The sequence below is a fragment of the Hipposideros armiger genome, unplaced genomic scaffold, assembly GCF_001890085.2.
Source record: "Hipposideros armiger isolate ML-2016 unplaced genomic scaffold, ASM189008v1 scaffold_536, whole genome shotgun sequence".
NCBI lineage: Eukaryota > Metazoa > Chordata > Mammalia > Chiroptera > Hipposideridae > Hipposideros > Hipposideros armiger.
In genome coordinates this window covers 549,931-569,025 of record NW_017731886.1, presented here as the reverse complement: position 1 = coordinate 569,025, position 19,095 = coordinate 549,931, and positions in this window count along the sequence as shown.

The window sequence follows — 19,095 nt, the reverse complement described above, 5'->3', positions numbered from 1 at the left end:
CTCCATAAATGATCTTTGAGGGGCTTCCTAGTGTGTCTAAATATGGGTGGGTGGGTGGCAGGAATGATCCTCTGGACTTTTGCCGAAATAAGGAAACCAGATCTCTCCTGTCCAACTAAGGTGCCAGTGTCGCTTGAGTTTACAATTTAAGAAAACCCAGAATAACGGTTTGGGAATTACGAGGGGAGAGAGAATGGAAAGAGACACCTAAAACACACGTGAAAAAGTGTGTTATACGCGTAAAGAACAAGCAAGCCTACGAAATGTTAGAGGAACGACAGTCACTTGGATGTGTAGAAGGCTTGGAGGGTGGAAAGGGAAGCGATTAGCTTTCTTCCCTAGGCTGATCTTCCCAAATTGAAAGTAAGCATCACAGGTATTCAGTGGTAGCTATTGTTCTGTGCGTTCATTGCCTGGGACAAGCAGGCTGCTTGTCTTTATCCAGGCTAATGTTCAAATATCTTGATTTAGGTTTCACTTTTTGCCTCGTCAGGAGCATCTCTGACCCTCTCCAGCTTTTCTTCCCTTCCTCCCGACCCCAGTCCTCCTTATAGCTTCTCGGTCTAACGCTAGAGGCAGCATAAGGCAGTGTAACGAGGGAGCACTGGGAATACAGCGAGGCGAGGTCTCCTACTGACTTTCTGAGTAGGAATCTTAGGCAACCGATTTAGTGTTTTGGGACCTTCAGGACACTGTCAAGAAAGGGTGTGTTTGGGGTAATGGCCGGGTTCCTTCCGGTTCTGAAATTCTACAAGGGACGCTACCTCGCACCCTCTGTAGATTCCCTTTTAAAGTGTTTTCCCCACCTTGCTTTATCTTCGCCAAGTGCCAAATAGGAAAGAAAAAAAAAATACTGGGGATTTTTTAGGGTACAGGTAAGATACGTTGAAAAATACTTTTTTTGTTACTGAGGATTAAATAAGAATGAAACCTCAGCTCCTGGTCCACAGAAACAAGGTATTGTAAAGTCCCCACTTGCTTTGCTTTTGAAAAGCCACTCCAACAATCCGGGGCAGAGCTTTGATTTAGAACCTAAAGGCGGTCTCCTGTGTTTTTCTTTTCCATTCCACCAACACAAAGACAAGCTGCCACATAAAATAATGATGAACAAGAGTTCAAAGCAAGCCTAGAAAGCCGGCCCAGAGGATGTTTTCTAATGCAGCCCCAGTCCTTCACCACTCCCCCACTAAGCTGGCTTTGCACAGCACATAAATAGTAGGAAGAAGCTATCAGAATCTTCCTTCCGCGCACCCCTTCCCATAAATATTGGGCAGTGGAACCTGGATTATAACTTGCCAATCATCATGTAAATGTATTAATCAAATCAATGCATTTAATTTTTCCTTAGTATCATATTTTCCTGGATTTTCACTTCACCACTCACTTTGGAACCTTGAGCCCTAGTTTTCCCTCTGGGCAACCTTCACTGTTTTGTGTAGAATCTCTTTGGAAACCAGACAAAAATGTTAATATTTCATAATGAAGTATTAACTTTTAAACTATAAATCTCTTGCTTCTTCAATTTCAACAAAAGCATTTCAGAAATGCTTAGCTTTCATAGCAATGCACACTTCAAAAATTGTCCATTAAAGAGAATGCTTAAATACACTTTCATTGGAAAAAAAAAGTTTCTTTAAACAATAGTGCTGGAAAAATATTTCGAGCTTGTCTAATTCTGTTGCTTTCATTTGTGACAATCTGTGCCCTCCCCCTCCCTATACCGTCCAATTGATATATGCGAAAAATGTTTATATTTCAAATTAGGCCCTGGATGTTCCATTTGTAAAAAGGACATCCGTGGCTAATTTTTTCTCCCGAAATTCTTTATCTTGCTCAATGCTCCACAACGTTTTTCTCCTATCTCATTTTAATCTTGCTTTTTTGGTCGTACCAACCCAAATAAACAAAACATGGGGCTAGAAAAGGAACAAGAAGTCACTTTGCAGTAAAATTGACTTAGCATTTCTATATTGATTATAAAAACGCCTTCTGACGATACAAGGTGTATTTGCACCATCTTCTGAATTTCCACTTTAACGGTGATAGAACTTCAGCTTTTAAAATGTTCAGCTAATGTATACATCCAACTTTCCAGCTGTCAAGGTCAGAGTTTGCTTACTTTTGATGTTTCTAACTTTCTTCTTTTGCAAATTGGGGGAATCATCTCAATCATCAAACAGCATAGGGATTTGTTTTCTAGTATTTCTTGTTTTGCTTTTCTGGCATGTTTTGTTGAAATTCTTCTCTAGCTTCAGGTTGATGCCCAATTTAACAATTCCTTTATTTACTCATAGTTTTTGAGAATTATTATTATTAATAACAAATCACACCATTTTAAATATTAGTAGCACTAGTAATAAGATTGGTAAGGAATGAAATATTTATAAAATAATACAAGAAGAAAATGCTACTTTCTGCATGTGATTAATAAAAATATTTCATTCAGTTAAATGTTATTAAAATTCACCAAGATCTTTTTTGTTTTATAGGATCAGTGTTTCAACTGAGTAAAAACACAAAGCATTTAAGACCTACTTCTACTTTTAAAAGGGTGAGAGAGATTGCTTTGCTTTCTTTCCCTCTATACAAAAATGTAAGACAGCAGTCTTGAACTGTCAGTTCATATGATAATTAAGGTAAAGAATTCTGGTAAACTGTAAATCTTAAAAATGAAACTTCTGGACACTTAGTTTAATATATATATATATATATATACACACACACACACACACACATATATATATATATATATATATATTTCAGAAAATGAAAACTATTACAGCAATGCAAGCCTGACTTTCTAGGGAAATCCTGAAATTCTGAAGTATTCCTACATATGTACAAAATAAAATAGGTAAATGAATGCATATTAAATTAATAAAGTCAATATTCATGGAAAAATATGTGATAAAAATAGACAATAATCTCCTTGCAGTGTCAGGCAAAAAGCTATTTTTTTTCCTTTTTCTTTTTTTTGTCTGCTTGCTATTAGAAAAGCTCTTGTCATGACTCTTGAAGCCATTCATGACTCTGTAAAATAGTAGGACATGAAACATCGAGACTGGCCTTTTTCCTTTTCTTGATTATTTCAATTGCAGTCATTATAGACATACACACACTAGCTTTTCTAGATCTTGTAATATAACTCTTAAGAGACACAATATATATGCCTGAAATAGTCACGACACTCTTTTACATTACGTTTGCTTGTTAAGAAATAAACTTCAAGAAGTTGGAAAAGAATCTTTTTAGAACATAACTATGAAGTTATTTTTCTGTGAACTGATTTAGACCTACCATGGTAATTTATAGTTTCTCTTTGTGACAAAATCTCTATTTCCACACTCGTCTGTGTACACAGTGGCAAGAACATTATTAAAACATGACAGATCCTCGTGTACCACAACCCTTAAAAGTCCATGAAATCTAAGATATTTGGGAAATTGGATACTCTCTATTCTAATAGCCAATGGATACTACCAATGAACAGTTTAAATACTAAAAAAAGAAAAAACAAACAAACAAAAAGTGTATTCCAATACACAGATAATATGTATATTTATACCTTACCAATATTAGAGAAAATTCCAAGGAGATACATTTTAACTCAACTTAATAGACTGAAACAATAATGGGACCAAAGAAATCAGTATTCAAATAATCACAAGGACAGAAATAATAAGTACTCTCCTTTTTCTTCTCTTTTTCTCATATTTCATCACCCCATCCTTTCAAATTGCCCAAGCCACATAAAGAGGCTCAGGTAGAGTTTATGCCAAAAGCAAAGTTAGATTCGAGCCTGAGAATGAACCCAGAGATGGAAACAATGCATGTTCGTCAGAAGTTTGAGTGACATAAATCTGGCTGAATTTAGGAGTGGGACTTGGTTCAAAAGAAGAGTAATACAGTTTAGGAGTAGGAAAGGATTCTCAGAGGTCAGGCTCTTGCTGTTGAGTTGTTAATGTGCTCTTCAGCTGTCCCAGCTGGGATTGTCCATCAACAAAGAATGTGAGGAATGCATGACTGGTGCAGGGATCCCTGTGAAATAGATGAAGTTTCCCTTTCCCCTTGTCCCCTGTGGGGGATGACCCCTGAGGGTGATGGGGTGCACACCCCCAGGCTCCCTGGTAAGCAATCAGCATCCCGGATACTTGCTCCTTCTTAAAGAAAGGGTTTATTATCAAATACAAATTCTTTCTTTCTTTCTTTCTTTTTTAAAGAAATTTTTATTGGGGAGCAGTGTGCTTTTCCAGGACCCATAAGCTCCAAGTCAAATAGTTGTCCTCAATCTAGTTGTGGAGGGCTCAGCTCTTTGGCCCATGTGGGAATCGAACAGGCAACCTTGCTGTTGTGAGCCTGCGCTCTAACCACCTGAGCTAACCGGCCACCCCACAAATCCTTTCTTTTAATTCTTTCATTAAACAAATGGTTTTTGAGCACCGACTAATGATCCTGGCAAACTTCTAAGTCCTGGGGATACTGCTGTAAACAATTCAGACAAGGCTCTTAAGAATGTACATTCTGGTGGTAGGAGAATAAATAAGTAAACAAGTCAATAAACAAAATAACTAATAATGCTATAGAGTTTAAAGAATAGGGGGAACGGTAGAGAGTAGAGAAGGAATCGCCACTAATGGAAAGGACTTTCTGAGATACCTTGCTAATAAGGCCTGTAATGAAATGGGGGAAAGAGTTCCAGGCAGAGCTCAAGGTTTCAAGGTGGTGTCAACAGTTCAGAAACAAACAGAAGTAAAAGCCAATGAATCACTGAAGTAGTGATTGGTGAACATGCGTTGTGTATACACCAAAAAAGATAGTTTGCAAACCGGGAACACTTAAACCAAGACACACAACAAGACTGAGAAGTATATTGTTATAAAGTACTTCTATAGTTTGGAGACAGTGACTGCTTATTCTTCACAGTGCTTGGTTACAATATTAGAATTTTCTTAAATGAGAGGGAATTCATTAGTGATTACCTTATATCAATTTTTTGTAAAAAAAGATTTTTTTGGAGAATTGGGGGAGGGGAACAGCGTTGGGGAATTGGGGAAGGGGAACAGACAAATTGCTGTCGTTTTGTTCTTCAGTCTAGTTGTGGAGGATTGCTTCACTGGTCCATGTTGGTATTATCATTGCGCTTTTCCTGGGTGAGGCAGTCTCTGGCGGGTAGTTGGATGGCCGCTCACCAAAGCTCACGCCCGCTGCCGGCCAGCCCCACTGCAGCCTACACCATCTCCGGTGACTCATGGCAACCCAGCTCCAGGTTGAGCTGTTTGTTCACCATCTCAGCTGTAAGGGCGCAGCGTCACTGGCCCTCATGTGGGATCTGAACTGAGACCCTGCTGCTCAGAGCTGGCGTCCCAGGCCAACTCCTAACCAACGCGCCACTGGGCCGGCCCTACCTTATATCAATTTTGGGGAACAATTTAAATTTCCACTTATGATATTCATAGTCATGCGCAAAAAATGACCCAGGTCAAGTTAGCTTTGCTTGTCTTGCAAAATAAGCTAAATTAAGCTTTGCTTGTATGACTAAATTGGTTTTGTCTGCTTAGGGTAATTTCAAGTCTGGTCTCCGGTTTTGATTTTAACCGTGTGAACAATATTGGAGTGTTCAAGAAACAGAGAAAATTATGGCAGAAAGCAACTACCAGGAGAATTTTTTGCAATTAGTTCTTTAATTCCCAGTTGGCATTTGAATGAAGGAGACTTCTTGGTGTTCCTAAACCTCAGGAAGATAAGAAACAGAAGTAGCATTTATTACTATTAGGAGTGACACCTGGTGTCTGGCTCTGGAGGACTCTAACTTCACCCTCACAACCTCTCTCTGAAGCACAGATTATTGTTCTCATTTTATAGAAAAGGTTGAAAAATTTAAAAACCTGCTCAAAGATACATAAACAATGGTTGATGCAGGATTTGAACCAAGCTGTTCTGATCCTAAAGTCCTGTTGTTTCTTAGACTTCATTGCTTTATATTATTTATTGGAAAGTCCTGATGTTGGAATGCACAGGTATTCATCATAAGAGCTTTGAGTCACTGTCAAATAAAATGAGTGTAATAGGGAAGTTGACAATGAACTGGTTGGGGAAAAAAAAAAAAAACCTTAAGAATTATTTCTAGAAATTGTAAATTAAATCTGTGGTTCTCTTCTAGCCCAATCAAGACTCTCTTCTCAATAGTACGGAGAGCTGAAGAGTTTCTTATTTCCTCAACTCATATTCTTATTTCCTCAACTCATATTCTGCCACTCTGTACAGCTCTTGTTGAGACTTGAACAGACATTTTTGGCTTGGTGAAATGCCCCAGTAGCGTATGGCTTGATCTTGGGAGTACAGGTTTTGATAGACACTCCTTCAGTGGGAGGCCCCCAAGTTTCTAACAAATTCACAAGCAGAATTATCTTATGGACATATTCTTGCCTGTTCCACAACTTAGATTGTGCCATTTCCTTATTATTTCCTTATTTAGGGCTGTGTGACTATGGCCATGCATAAGTGGTTTCCATGGTGCCAGGTACACAGTAATACTAGTGGTTTCCTACCACATTCCGAGCCTGGAAAGAGAACGAGGAGTAATAATGTGGAAACAGTCCAATAGAATCATAATGGAAAATAATCCTGATCATCAGTGTGCAGCTTCATTACTGCACTCATCATTACTTTAAACAGATAGCTTGTGTTGTTATGTCCACTTATTCATTATCAGTCAGTTAGTTATTTGGCCAGTTAATCTTTCAACAAGTATTTATTGAACTCTCTACTGTGTGCCAATACTCTTCTAGGCACTAGGGACATATCAAAGAAAAAGAGTTAGGAGCTAAGAAATACATCAACGAATAAAACATAAAACTCCTTCTCCCTCCTTGAGGGAGAGACAAACAATAGACATGAACATGAGGACATTCTAGAGCATATTAAAAGGAGTGAAGTGCTCTGGGAAAGATAGAGCAAGCCAGTGAGATGTGGAATGCTGGTTTGTATGTACAATTTTTAATACATGGGCTTTACTGAGAAGGCGACATTTGAGCAAACACCTGAAGGAGTTGACTGAGGAACCTATGTAGCTATCTGAAGGAAGGGAGTTAAAGACAGAGGCAACAGCAAGTACAAAGCTGCTGAGGTGGGAGCGTAGCTGCCATATTCATGAAAGAGGCCATTTTGTCAGAATGAAGTGAGCAAGGGAGAGTGGTAGGTTATAAGTCTAGAGACATTTTAGGGACCCTGATCTCAGAGAACTTTCAGGCCATTGTAAGGATTCTGACGGAATTTGGGGCCTTTTGGGGAATTTTGAGCAGAAAAATGACGTGATCTGAATTTTAGGAGTTCACTTATGATGTTGGTTAAGAATGTACTATAGCCAGGGAAGGGTGAAAGCTGAGAGTCCAGTGGGAAGATTATTTCAATAATCTATGTAAGAAATAATAGTGGTTTAGACCAATGGTGGTAGCAGAGGAATTGTTTAGCGGTGGTTAGATCCTGGATATGGTTTGATGTTTGAATGAAAAGGATTTCTTGATAGATTAAATGGGGATGTTGGAGAGGAAGAGAGAATCCAAGGGTCGCTCTAAGGCTTCTGGTCTGAGCCATCATCCACATGGATTACCATAAAATGAGCTGAGTTGGACCAGGTTCTTGGTGTGTGAAAGACAAAATGCAACAGACAATTAGGGAGATGATTTTATTCAGTGTGTTGCAACAGGGAGAAAGGTCATTAATGAGGACTATCTCAAAGAAAAAGAAAGGGGCTTTGGGAGAGAGGCAAATAGGCAAGAGGCCATCAAGTCATCTTATGTGAATCCTGGAGAAGAATGGACAGGGCTCTTATCTGCTTTTTGGTTACCTCTTTCTTTGAACACAAAAAGATGGGAACAGAGGGCTCAGGTAAAGTTAAATCTTGTATGGGGGGAAAAGCAAGAATTTAGTGTTGGACTTAATTAAGTTTATGTTTGGACTGTTAAACTTCCTAGTGAAAATCCCTTCAATATTTCTTTGCCTGACATCAAGATATTTGCCTGGCCCCAAATTCTCACATTGCATGTAAAAAATATGAGTTCTGAAGGCTCCATTTCATTTATTTGCAGATCAAGTCTGCATTATTTTCTTTTTTTATATAAATATTTTTGTTTTTAACAGCCTTCATATTACTAAATGATCTATTTTTAATAAAATAGAGCCCAGTTTTCCTTCATCTGACACTTCCCATAGTTCATGTCTCAGTGACAGGATTCATGAACCATGAAAGACCACTGGGTGCTTGCCGTGATTGATTTCACATTCACACCTACCCAAGTATATACAATAATATGTTCTCTCTCCTTTAGGCATGTAGATGTCCAGTGAATTAGGAAAACCATACCTTTCTTTAGTAAAACTACCTAAAGCCACATGAAAACCTTTTTGATAACTATATACAGTAAAATACGTGAAATGGTGCATTTAGTTATAGTTATTGGTTCTTGGTCTACATTTTCCCCAAATGTCCTACTAATACCTCTCAGAGTGCCTCACATTTCATATGCACAGCCAAAGTTTGATCAAAGCAGTCAGAGAAGTGGTAAGTAATGTAGGCCTTTTAGGGAAGACACAAGAAAAAGAAAACTGCCAATTATATATATGTGGAATGAGAATAGAGTGAGCACACAGATATTTTAGGTAGGAAAGGGCATGCTGAGTTTAGAAATATTAGGAGTTAAATTTAAGGCACAAAAGATAAAAAGAGTGAGAGCAAACTGTAGTTTTTTTTTGTTTTGTTTTGTTTTTTAAGATTTTTATTGGGGAATTGGGGGGATGGGAACAGTGCTGGGGAATTGAGGGAAGGGGAACAGATAAGTTGCTGTCCTTTTGTTCTTCAGTCTAGTTGTGGAGGACGTTGCTTCACTGGCCCAAGTTGGCAGCTCACGACTGCACGACTGCTCAGCTCAAGGTGCCGTGTTCAACCTTATTTGCGGTGTTGGAGGGGGAGTAGCCCCAACTATATGTATAATGTATAGATGTATAATGTATACATTATACATTATTTTACAACATTTTCACATTGCCTTATTAAATTCAGCATAAATACCTTGAGATCAACCCAAGTTGTTCCAGGTATCAGCAGTATGTTCTTTTTTACATCTTAGTAGTCTTTTTTTTTATGGATGTACCTCAATTTGTTTATTCATTCACCTGTTGAGGTACATTTGAATTGTTTCCACTTTTGAGCTATTACAAATAAAACTACTATGGAAATTTTGCATACAAAAATGCTATATTTAATGAAGAATAAAATGTATAGAATTTTTATGTTAGTGACACATTATTGATATCCTTAATTTTTCTCAGGCTCTATGGTGGTCTCTTGTCATTAGGGTTTTATAGTAATCACTGTTTTCTGTGTGAACCACTTCACATTTTTCCTTTATTGAATGAAACATTTTATTGTTTTTTAACCAATTTTTCAACTTCTTGGGCTCATATTCTATTTTAATCCTAATTTTCAAAAACATTGTTTAATTCTCCTAATGATTTATAAATTTGATTAGTATTAAAATCTCCACTCGAAGCTTTCAATGAAGATGTTGAATGATACTGGCTTCTAAAGGACTTCTTTAGAATTATAGGTAGCATTTTTCTCCCACTCAGTTTATCTTACATTTCTAATTTACTGTCTGGGCTTGGAGTTTTGCCAAATGGCATGTTCGATTTCTTTTTGTTGTTGTTTTTTACTTTTTTTAAAAAAAAATGTAGATCAATCAATAATTTTAGTTTCTCCCTTGTCACAGAAAAAAATTAAAAACACTTAATATTGGCATAAATAATAATTCCTAGGTAGAGCTATTTTGGTTACAGGTGCTTTTGGTCATTTTGCCTTCCCAGGTGCCCAAATTCTAATTGTCCACTACAAGGGCTAACTCATTTAATCAGACTGTGTGCACTTGCAATACTCGTAACTTGGTGACTTCAGGAATGCAGTTCCGGCCATGGATCCTGGAGCTGGTCAATACTGGGTAATCCAATAAAAGAGTCAATAAAGAAATTATGAAGCCAGTTGCATGCTGTAGTTAAATATTTGAGAAAAAGACAATTCAAAATTTAGCATATCATTGAATTCACTGTCCAAATTTACCTTTCTAACATTTATCACAAGGAATCTGAATCTTGGTGTATCCTTTGGGTTTTCTATACTTCTTTGCAAGGCACTCCATGTTAAGACACTGATTTTTCTTAAACTGTCGAGACTGATATCAAGCAAAATGTCAATCAAATCCCATTTTCCAATGTGAAACTTCTAGTTTCTGTTTGGGTTTCTGCCAGAATAAATTTATTATGAGTAAGTCCTCAAATCAATCTTGTTCTTCTATTTTCTTAAAATTAACTCAAGAAAATGGAGCTTGAAGGAAACTTTTCCTTCTTTTTTTTTTTTTTGGTTATCCTTCAAAGAATGCTTCTAGTCAGGAGGGTTAAAAAATAAAGTAATTTGACATTTTAAATTGAACAGGAGAAAGAACTCTGTTATGTACCTTTTCTTACTCTCCTTTGTTCAAGAATAATAGGTAGTTGATGGAATACTTGGAGCTTTCCAATTACCTACCCTCCCATGCCTGGTTTGACAAGCGTGCAGTTTGCATCGTTGTACTATAATTTAGAGCTGTAAGAATCCATGCTATTTTGAAGTGAATTGTGGCACAATTGTTTTAGGTTTTTGTTTCTTTTAACTTTTGATTGTATCATAACCATATAAATTCTTAACTGATTCATAAAGAGTGCTAAGCTTGCTACTTTTTTTTAATATGAACATTAGAGATAGTTAATCATATATTATTTGTGGTTCCTGGATATCATCAAAATATTTATTGAATAAACAAGTATTTATATAGGGAAAATAGAGACTTTGGGTTTATTGTTTTAAACACATATTATTTATTTTTATTTTTATTTTTTTAATTATTAGTTTCAGGTGTACAAAACAATGCAATAGTTACCCTTTTCATCCCTCACAAAGTGACAACCCCGCCTGCTCCCATCCACTGCCCTCCCACCCCCGATATCATACTTATCTATTACAATTCCATTGACTCCATTCCCACCCTCTACTCCATATCCCGTGCCTATATGTATATATAATTATAGTTGACATACAGTATTATTCAACATCAGCTTCAGATATACAGTACAGTGGTCAGGTCTCTATACCATCTGTGAAATGGTCTCCCTAACAAGACATGAGTTCATCTGGCCTCCTAAAAAATATTTACTACATTATTGATTATATTCTTCAGACTGTCTTTTCTATCCCTAAGGCCATATTGTAGTTGCCAGTTTATATTGTCTTGTCCCTTCCCCTTCTCCTTCATCCCCAACTAGCAACCATCAGTTTTTCCTCTGTGTCTCTGAGACTATTTCTGTTAAACACATATTATTAATAAAACTACAGAGGATGCCAAAAACTTTATACACATTTTAAGAAAGGAAAAGACTATTAAAATTGTAATACTCAATATAATCCAATAACAAAAGATGAATACAAGTCACATTTGACTTCTGCAATTACAAGAGCTGCCCAAAATGGTTACTATCAATGTCCAGACACTTCTGATTATCGTGAAGTACTGCTTGAGCAACGCTGACCAAAGTGCCCACTTGTATACATTTTTTTGGCACCCCCGTATTTAAATAATCTTTTCTCGAATAATACACAGAAAAAGGAAATGAATGATGTCACATCAGAAATACACATAACTGATGAAGTGTAATATATCTGTCAACTTTTTAGTATGTAGATAAGCATGAAGGAAAACTATTATTCAGAAAAATGCTTACTGAGAAACACTTGGTGTTGGGGGAGGAATACACTGTATTTCTCTTTATCGTGGTCAACTCTCCTCACTTTCGTAGCATGTATTTTTATTAGTTTGCATTATAGAAAAGATAATAAATAAGAAAATTAACAAGTAAGCAAGATAATTACAGATCATAGTAGGGATCAGAGAGAACCTGTGAAGGCTCCTGTTCCAGAAGGACACTAGGAGAGACAGAGGACATAGGGGAGACACTGTATCTGAGGAGATGTGGGAGTTGAAGCTCCACTCGTGGAAAAAGCCAAGAGGGAAGCACTTTAGGCAGAAGGAACAGAAGGTGAATTCACTTTCAGATAGGAAAACTCTCAGTGGTCATAAAGGGATAACGATGGCTGGAGAGGGTAGGAAATGAGAGGACCTAAGGATATGAGCTGAGGTGGGTGAGGTACACAGCAGCACATTGTGTAGGGACTTGGTAAAGGCTTGGGTTTCTTTCCAAGGGCAATGGCAAGTGACAGGCATGAGAGTGGTAAACTCTGATTTATATTTAGAAAGATCATTCTGGCTGCCTAAACGTTACAAATTCCTGTAACCATTTCTCACAGGAATGATGTGCGTTGCTTCTCTAGGTCCCACCCCATGCAACATTCTCTAGTTTTCCTACATTCTTCTACTGAAGGGACCCCAGAGCTAAAGGCAGTGCTTTGGGCGGGATCTATTGTACACTCATTTAGAATAAAGTGAAAGACTTACCTCTCCTACCTGGGATGGTCTTCTATTAATGTAGCTGAAGATTGAGATTTCCTACAAGGTTGGAAATCACATACAGAAGCTGTTAGAGGGGAGAGTGGGGTGGCGGATGGAGGGAGTGGGGGTTGTCACTTTGAGGGGTAAAAAGTATAACTATTGCACTGTGTTGTACAGCTGAAACTAATTTTAAAAAATGTTTATTTCACAATAAAAAAATAAAAATAAAATAAAATAAAATAAAATAAGCTGTTAGAAACAAAAGTTAATAAAGTCTGTTGAGGGCTTAACGTGGTTCTTAACCTTGCCTGCCCATTAGAATCACATGGGGAGCTTTGAAAAATCCCTGGTATCCAGACACCACCCCAGACCAGCTAAATCAGAATCTCAGGAGGTAATCCTTTAAACATCTCCAGGTGGTTTTATTATGCACCCAAGGCTGAAAACTACAACAGAACAGTGAGCCAAGCATTCCCAAACTTTAATGTACAGATGAATCATCTGAGGATCTTGTTAAAATGCATCTTCTAATCCCATGGGCCTGGGGTAGGACCCAACAATCTAAATTTCTTAGTACCTTCAGGTGACACCTTTGTTACTGGTGTAAGAACCACACTTTAAGTAGCAAGGGGCTAGCCCCACAATTCTCATAGCATATACCAACATCACTTGGCAGGCTTGTGAAAACATAGGTTTCTGGGCCCCACCCTCAGAAATTCTGATTCAGTAGGCCCAGGGCCTAAGAACGTGCCTTTCTAATAAGTTCTCAGAAGATGTTGATGCTGCTGGTCCAGGGACAACACTTTGAGATCCACTGGGCTCTCTGATGAGGAGAAAACACATGAACTATATATAGGCTCTGATGTTTAGAGGACAGACTTTATAATTTTGGCTTTCTTTACCCAGAAAGCTTTTCATCTCTTTTGTTCTCCCCTGAATTTTTTCTATGCACACTGTTATATATAGTCTCCACAGGAAAATGCTACTTTTGAATTATGTCTTTCTCACAGAATGTGAGTTTGATGAGGGCAGGAAACTTATTGGTCTTAGTCATCACTATATTCCTAGTGTCTCGAGCAGTACCCAGCACAAAATCAGGAGTAACTAATGATTCATTGAATGAATAAAACAATGAAGAAAAAGAGAAGACTTTGGGTATCATGAGAGTTATTTTGATATATTTAAAAGAACTGTAACTAGAAAGGAGTTTAGATTTGGATGGCCTCAAGGGCAATCACCGAAACCAAAAAGGGAACATTGCAAGGAGACAAATATTGGGTTGTCAGAAAAGTCATGATGCATTTTTGCAACGAAAAACATAGAAAAATATATCATGACTTTTCCAACAAGCCAATAGATAAGAGATTCACAAAACTGAAAGAAGCCATAGGCAGTCAGAGGAAGAAGCAAGTTGTAAGTGGATGGGTACAAGTTTCAGCTGGATGCCATTTGGCAGAGTTGTCAGTGAGGTGACTTGAGCTTTCGGAAGGTGTTTGGCTTCAATGATTCCTGACGTCCTACTCAATCACATGACTCGAAGAGAATGAAAATGGAGGAGGGCAGCTGAGGACAGGTGCACTGTCAATAATGAGAAGAGAGCAGGCAGCACAACAGCAACGGAGAAAGGCAGAGACATCTTAATAGTTAGGCACAAGACCTGAAAAGGACAATAATAGAGCCTGTTTTTTTGTATGTGTTAGAGCAAACAGCTCTATGTTCATCAGTTGGTCTTAAGGTCACCACTGTATCACTGCACAATCTCACAATTAATATTTTCATAGTAACATATTTTCCTTTCGTAAAATTGTGACACATTCATTTTGTAAAAATATTATAAATGTTGCATATTTATTCATCTATAGTATTTTAATGGCTTTTGAGTGTACATTACAGTGAGTCCCCAACTTTTGAATGAGTTCCGTTCCAGGAAAACACTCATAAGTCAGATTGGTTCGTAAGTCTGACAAAGTGAGTCTTATCCACCTTTGACACAAATATGCAATGTAAAGCCAATGGTTGAATGATTCATGTTATAAGAACAAGCGACGTCCACCATCTTTTCACCTTGGTCCAATCTCTCAATTATTTTCACTTTTGTTTCCATGGTTATTGCTTTGCGCTTCCTAGCAGTCCCCTCCACATCATGACTGCTTTTCCTCTTGCTTCCAGACACCCTGGGCTCTGCTTGAGCACTGTGCTACTGTGCACTATCGCACTGTACGGTAAGCACATAGCAGCACAACTGTGACAGTGTCCGGCGGACCCGTGAGCCACTTCCGCGATTTGTTCGCATCTACGAATGTTCATAATGTGAGGTCCACTCCTATCTGTGAAAGTTTGCAACTAGAATGTTCGTAAGTTGGGGACTTGCTGTATATAAATAATCATTTATGAAACCAATTTTATATGAACATCCTTGTAGTCAAATCTTTATGCACCTTTATGGTTATTCAGTAAAGATAAATTCCTAGTCATGAAAATATTAGTTTAAAGAATATCCAAGTATTGTAAGCTTTAATAACATTATTTATAATAATAAATTAGTCATCAATAGTCTTTATTTAAAGAGTCATGCAAGTAAGTGATTTATTTTGGAAAGAATTCCACCCAAGATAATTAACAGTTGGTCTTCCAGAAATATCCATTCACCTAAAGTCCCATAGGCAAGATGCTACACCCTTTGTCTAAATCTGTGTGCATGGGTTTATATTGCTTGAATAAAATTGTGGCTAATATTACAGATAAGCTACATATAATCTCATTAGCCATATTGGCACTATCCACTCCAGCAGTGGAAATGCATTGTCATAATTAAGCTTAACTCCTTTCTAGTAGTGGGGGAAAAATAAAAGGGACAGAGAGAGATTAGTGGGCTCAGATATCTCATTCATTGATCTGTATAGTATCCATGTATTGAACAGATGTTTCAACCTCGACTTCATTTGGTATTTACTATTTAGACTAATTCCTGAGGTTTCCAGTCGGCAAATCTAATCAGAAGGGTTTAGTGGAAATTCCATAGGAAGGCCTGGGACCCTAAGTAGTTAGTGAGAGAATTGTACTAACTAAATATTGGGTTGTTGGAAAAGTCATGATATATTTTTTCTATACTTTTCATTGCAAAAATGCATCATGACTTTTCCTATAACCCAATACTAAGGTAGTTTCTGCTATAAGATAGCTCTACCTCACTTTGGATATTCAGCTGTTTCTTGTTGTTGCTGTATGCTGCATGTTATCATTAAATGTTTATCAATGAGCTCAATGCTTACAGCTAATTTGGGCAATTAATTGCTCAAATGGCTGTTGGAGACTCTAACAGAGAATCAAAGTCTGACTAATCAACATGTTCACAGCAGTTCAATTACAGTTTACTATTGCTACTGCCAGTTGCATTATTAAAACTTTGGAGGGGGATTTCTTAACCAGCTGATAACATGGTCTGTGATTCTTTTCTGGGTCATGATGAAACCATCAGCGGTCTCTATGAGTCCTCAAATCTTCTAGTTTACATTTAATTATCTGTGTTCTTCACTCCATCTATTTAGTCCTTTGCCAAAATTTGTTTTTACTTTATGTTTTCTCCTAAATTTGCTTTTCTGTTTCCTTGTCACTATAGTCCTCTACACATTCTCATTACCCCTTGCTCAAATTATCAACTTATACAATGTTTATTAGGAATGGAATTGAAAAAAACTGATGATTACTGAGGACTTTCTATAAGTTAGGCATTATGTAGATATATTTCAAACCTTATTTAATTTTCACCGAAATCATGAAATTTATGTTATTATTCCTATTTTACATATGGGGACACTGAGATGCCGAGGTGTTCTATACTGTAGAAAGGTAGCTAGTGTGAACCTAGCTGTGCTTGCTTTATAGCTCTCTCTACTGCTCCACACACACTGTCTCTACAATTAGTTTCAGTACCTACTATGTTCCAGAAATTAAATTGATTAGGCTCTGTGATATGAAATGAGTAAGACATAATCCCTTTCCTGGGAGAGCTCTTATTTCAGAAGGAAAAAAGGCTTACACACAAATAAGACAATTCTGTAACACAGGACATTTGGAAAGGGGTAGAATGACCAGACTCAGAGAAAATAAGGTGGACGGTTTGAGGACCAAGAATATTCTTGCATGAATAAAGAAAAGAGGAAGAGGTACATCAGTAAGATCTGGCAAGAGCAGAGAAAATTAAACACTGTGTGATACGGAAAAAAAAGTCCTATGATTCCCTTTGCTGAAAGCTGTGTTTCAAAATAACACTGAATGGCAGGCATATGGTCTGGCTGGAGCTGAGGTTTCTCTTTCTATCTCATCTCTACATTGTTCTTGGTTGACTGACTTCCAGGAGGGCTCTCCCCTCATGGTCAGCAGCAGCTGTTAATCTTTTTGTGGTCTGCTCTTCAAACCCCATGCAAAACAGTGAGAACCTTTGTCCTTGGATTCCTAGAAGTATCTGTCTCTAATTGGGTGTGGTGTGCATCGTTGAGCCAATCAATACAGCCCAGGTAATGCACTATGCTGATTGGCTGAGGTCTGTATCACACATGCCCTAAACTATCTGTGGAGGCTCACCTGAGGCACATGTGCTGAGAGGGCAGGAGAGCCAGCATCAGGGCCCTATTACCAGGACTAACAGGAGTGGGTGCTGAGTGGTGAACACAGCCATTCATGGATGTCACTGTTCTCCACACATGTGGCTTTTCTGGTGTTCCCTTTTCATTTCAGATCCAGTTAAATGTACCAATGCCTTCTTAGTTCAATTCCATCCAACAGTCAAGTTCTGAGTACCTGTTTTATGCCTGGACCTGTATTAGTCCCTGAAAAACACACGGATCCCAATTTTGAAAAGCTCATAGGCAAGAAAACATTTAAACTCTTTTCTATAAATAACTAACTTATATTGTCTTGCATTTTATTGACATAATTGAATTATTTGGCCTCATCAGTATTGTCTGCCTTAGGTGGTAGGTTTATAGAAGAACCTGCTCTTTTTAGCTTGTGTTCTACAAGTTTTCAACTTTTCAGAAAACTGTTTTCAGTGAAGTCTTTCAATGGACATTGCTTTTCCAAGGGCAAAAAGGATATCGAGAATTCATGAATTAATCTGTTTAGCCTCAAGTAGTGTCACATACACTGGTGACAGGTAAAAGTAATGGGAAGGAACTCAACAACTTTTGTGAACTACATTACTATTTAACTACCTCTATTCTTAAAGCACCAAAATACCTTTGTAAATTTTTCTTTAACCTGTCATATAAACTGTCAGATTTTACATATTTTTGTGATGCAGCTCATTTTGTCTTCAACATTTGAAAAAAGCTTCCACCAAACCAAGTGCCTTGTGGCATGACTTTCTGACACAATCCAATCAAAATGTATTTTTATCAAGAGATTTCAGGAGATACTTTAGAGCTAAGGATTAGTTCTGTTTTAATGTTGATAACTTGTTCACTTATGAAATAGTCAAGAACGTTATTTGTTATTTACCATGAGTTCTGACAGTTAAGTTCACAAACTCATCCTAGAAAAAGTGCTACATACCTCATTGCTGAATATCACTACGGTCACCTTTGAAGCACTCTCCTTGGGAAGCTATGGACTGACACCAGTGCTTAGCTCACCCTTCCAAGTGATTTTGGAACTCTTTTTCCAGAATGGCCATCAGAGCTATCGTCGTGTTATCCTTGATGTCCTGAATGTCATAGAAATGTCTTCCTTTCCATATTTCCTTTATCTTTGGGTAAAGAAAGAAGTCATTGGGAGCTAGATTAGGTGAGTAGGGGAGGATGTTCCAATACAATTATTTGTTTACTGGCTAAAAACTCCCTCATAGACAGTGCCGTGGGAGCTGCTGCATTGTTGTGATGCAGAGCCATGAATTGTTGATGAAAAGTTCAGGTCATTTTCGTCTTTTTCACGCATCCTTTTCAGTGCTTCCAAATAGTAAACTTGGTTAACTGTTTGTCCAGTTGGTACAAATTCATAATGAATAATCTTCTGATATCAAAAAAGGTTAGCAACATCGTTGCAACAAGTTTGAGAGCTTAAGTGTCTGATCTCATATGTGACTTAAATAATGCAAACTCCCAAAGAAAATGTATTTTTTGTTTAACTTAATTATTATTTGTAACTCCTTGTATCAAGATCTGTGTAATTAGTTCCTTTTTTCCTTCTTTCCAATATCCATCTTTTCTTTGGTAGTTCTTGTCTTTCCTCCTGATTTACCCATCTCCTTCTATGTAGGCCTCTGTACCTGATGGTGCCTAAATTTTTATGGTGGATCTTTTCTGTTTCTTCTGTTTTTCCTTTTTTTCCTCTCATTTTTTGTCTGTTAGCATCACATGTGTAAATATATATACCTATATATACATGTATACTTATATACATATAGGTATATATGTCTATTAAGCTTTATCTAGTTAAAACGAAAACATTGCATTTAGTAATACAAGGATGAATCTCACCATTTCACAAGGAGAGAGCAGAATTTAACTGATTGATGTGAGGTCTCATAATTAGCCAGTTTCCCAGGTGGCAGTAGAAAGAAGTTTTT